General features: G+C 44.7%; 1 pseudogene across 1 annotated transcript; it reads left to right on the top strand.

Moving 5' to 3' along the window:
- Positions 1-3,033: 3,033 nt before the first annotated feature.
- LOC308239611 (GTP-binding nuclear protein Ran-like) lies at positions 3,034-3,692 on the top strand (annotated as a pseudogene). The gene has a single exon. The product of its transcript is annotated as a GTP-binding nuclear protein Ran-like (transcript).
- The last annotated feature ends 314 nt before the right edge of the window (positions 3,693-4,006 follow it).

The following is a 4,006-nucleotide window of genomic DNA, read 5'->3' as shown; positions in this document are numbered from 1 at the left end:
AAATCTGTGCCTTCTGTGTTGATACTTTATAGCCACAAGATGCCAGATGGTTCAAGGTAGCTATAGTATTAGTTAAACATTGCTGAAATGACATCCCTGTAATTAAGAGGTCATCTACACAGTGTAACAGAGTTCCTCCATCTAATTGTTAGGTCCTTTAAGTCCTGGTTCAGTGTCTCCCCCCAAATTGTGGTGGAGTTCTTGAACCCTTGCGGTAAGATTGTCCAGCAGTACTGAGTCTTGACCCAAAATTCCGTGTCCTGCCATTCAAAAGCAAACAATGGTTGAGAGTCTTGATCATCTGGAATGCAAAAGAAGTCATTTTTTAAATCCAATACCAAATACCAGAGGCTGTCCTTGGGTATATAGTTTACCAAAGTATAAGCATTCGGGACAATGGAGTGAATGTCTGGTTCAATGGCACTTATGGCCATTAAATTTTGTACAAATCCATACTCATTTGAGTGGGTTTTCTTAATGGGCAATATGGGTTTAATGTATGTGGAGCGGCAGGGCTAAGTAAGTCCATATTCCTGGAACTTCTGAATTATTGGGTATATTCCTGCTAGGGTCTCTCTCCACAAGGGATCCTGTCTCTTGTTGGGAACTAGAGGCCTGGTGCACAAAATTCATGCATGGGGGGGGGGGCAGGGGTTGTCCCTCAGCCCAGCCTGCCTGCTCTCCAATCTGGGATCCCTCTCACAATCCAGGAATGCTGGCTCCCAACCGCTCACCTGCCTGCCTGCCTGATTGCCCCTAACCACTTCTGCCTGCCAGCCTGTTCACCCCCTAACCACTCCCCTGCCAGCCTGAACAATGCCTAACTGCTCCCCTACTAGCCCGATTGCCCCCAACTGCCCTCCCCTGCCAGTCTGGTCGACCCTAACTGCCCTCCCCTGCCGGCCATCTTGTGGTGGCCATCTTGTGTCCACATGGGAACGGCCATCTTATGTGTTGGAGTGATGGTCAATTTGCATATTACCTCTTTATTATATAGGATTCCAACCCCTGGTTTGAGTCAACTTTAACAGGGGAGGCTCTGCTTATCCCTTCTTGGCTTTCCAGCAGCCCACACAATAGGGTTTACCCAATTCTCAATTCCTTCTGGCTAAGGTCTTTTTACTTCTCCCTCCCATAGTTTCATAAGGAACTGGCAAGCCTGCTCTGGAAGGATGTGTAGGTGGAGCTGTTCTCTTGCTGGAGAAAAAGTGATGTGAGCCTAGAACTTTGATAGCAAGTTCCTTCCCAGAAGAGGAATTTAACACTCAGGAATATATAAATATTTATGAGTTAAAACCATATTCCCCATAGCACATTCTAATGGCTTTAAGAAAAACTGGCATTCAGGGCTTCTAGAAATTCTAGTTATAGCCTGCCACATGAGGACTAACTTAGAGGTCTAGTGGCCACAGCATATGTTGCTCCTGTATCAATCAAAACACTACACTTAGTCCACCCAGTGTTAGTTTTACCCGAGGTTTGAGGGGGAGGGGGTGGCGGGCTAACTTTAATAGGTTGTTGTAATAATTAAACCTCCAGGCTCTGTCACTCATCATTGGAGCTATTTCCTTTCCCCAGCATATCTCTCCAGTTCTCAGATTCTGACTTCCTTTTCCCTCACTGGGGGCACTCATTTTCCAGTGCCCCTTTCCTTTGCAATATGCGCACTGACCAGTGGCAAGCATTTTAGATGAAGTCGCGTGCCATGTGCCCTCCAATGGAATTGCCCTGAAACCTGTTCCAAGAAAATACTGGCCACTTCAGCCTCTTTCCGTTCTCTGTTATTATAAACTTTGAAGGCAATGTCTGCTACTTGGGAAGGGTTCAAGCCTATTCCTCCCTCTAACTTCTGAAGTTTCTTTCTGATTCCAGGTACACTCTGAGAGAGAAAGGTCATATTCACCATTCTAATATTTTCAGGGGCTTCTGGATCCAAGTCAGCATATTTTCTATAGGCCCGGAAGATTCCTTCAAGAAACTCAGAAGGGTCCTCTGTGGGTTTTGTTGTACTGCCTGTACCACATTCCGACTTTTCTGCGTAGGGGCGCCTTTTTTCAATCCCTCAAGGATGCACCTCTCATAATGCATGAAGAGAGGAAGGCCAATCTCATTAAAGTCCCAATTGGGCTCGGCTAAAGGTATTGCCTTAGTAAGGTCAGGATCCCCATCTGGATTTTCTTGGTGCAGTCTCTGAGCCTCTTCATTTAGCTTATCCAATACCAACCTGCGCTCATCACCCATATGTAAAATATTCAGTAAGGCTTGTATGCTTGCCCAACTGGCATGGTGGGTGGCAAAAAGTAATGTAACTAAGTCAGTCATTTTAGTAGGATAATCGCTATAAGAAGGACTTGAGTATTGTTTTTTAATAATTCTTTATTGGTGAAAGTATTACATTATATATGTCCTCCCTTTCCCCCAAATGATTTCCTCCAGCACACCCCTACCCCCCAGGCCCTCACCACCACATTGTCTGTGTCCATGGGCCATGCATATATGTATACAAGGTAGAAGGACTTGAGTTTTTCCAGTTTAACAGATACTATGTAGAAAAGGGAATGTGTGCCTAATAATATCCAGCAGGCTGGCCCTCTGGCCCTACTCCCACTGGAAGTCTTCACAAAGTGTATTGTCCTGCCCCAGTAGGGGATTGTCCTCTCACTGAATTTGGTTCCCTGGTGGGATTGGGACAGAGAGACCAGTTCAGGATCACCTCCTCCAGCTCCCACAGCTGAAGGGCCCTTGAGTATCCTGACCATGCTCACAGTAGCCATGACACCCATATCTTCCTGGTCCCTCTCTTCTGAGCTTCTGCTATCTATCATAGTCAAATTCCCTTTTCTCTGGAACATTAATCTATTTTCTTTAATCCTGCCTCTTTATTATGTAAACTCATAAAAGGTTATACATAAGGTATTCCGTCCCACTTTCTTGATCTTTGTCAAAACAACTCTAACTGCAGTATAGTATAGTAATTTAAAGACCCCTTTGGATTTGAATTGCGCTTCCACCATCTTTCCAGCTTTCAGTCAGATGGCCCCAGAGATGCTTCTAGAAGTAACATCACCATAGCTGTCCAAGGAGAACCCCTCGTTCAGTTAAAACTTGTATTGGTTGGTGATGGTGGGACTTGGAAAGCTACATTTATGCAACATCATCTGACTGGTGAATTTGAGAAATATGTAGCCACCGTAGGTGTTGAGGTCCATCCCCTTGTGTTCCACACCAACAGAGGGCCTAAGTTCAATGTATGGTGTACAGCAGGCCAGGAGAAGTTTAGAGGACTGGGAGACAGCTATTACATCCAAGCCCAGTGTGCCATTATAATGTTTGATGTAACTTTGACAGTTACTTACAAAAATGGGCTTAACTGGCATATAGATCTGGTACGAGTGTTCGAAAACATCCTCCTCATGTTGTGTGGCAACAAAGTGGATATTAAGGACAGGAAAGTTAAGGCAAAACCAATGGTCTTCCACCGGAAGAATCTTCAGTACTATGACATTTCTGCCCAAAGTAACTACAACTGGCTTGCTAGAAAACTAATTGGAGACCCTAACTTGGAGTTTGTTGCCATGCTTGCTCTTGCCCCGCCAATGTTTGTCATGGACCCAGTGTTGGCAGCACAGTATAAGCACAATCTAGAGGTTGCTCAGACCACCACTCTCCCAGGTGAATATGACAATCTGTGAGAAAGAGAAGCTGGAGCCCAGCATCACAAGTCTAGTTTTATAGACAACTGTCCTGTGATATCAGTGGTGCAGCGTGTTTGCCACTTCATTATACAGCAAAGAAGAAACTGTGCTTGATCCTTGGGATGCTGAAAGAGATGAATGGGCTTTGGAGTGAATGTGGCAGTTAAAAAAATACCTTCATTATTTGGACCTACATATTTAGTTACTTTGGAATGCAGTTGTTTCCTTATGGAGCTTCAATTATAAGAATGCTGTAGTCGCATTACAATATTCAGAGGTGAAACCTGTTTGTTGCTGTCATTCCCATTCCT

This window comes from Plecotus auritus (genome assembly GCF_963455305.1).
Source record: "Plecotus auritus genome assembly, chromosome: X".
Taxonomy (NCBI): Eukaryota; Metazoa; Chordata; class Mammalia; order Chiroptera; family Vespertilionidae; genus Plecotus; species Plecotus auritus.
Note: the sequence above shows the minus strand (reverse complement) of the source record. Positions and strands in the feature narration are given on the sequence as shown.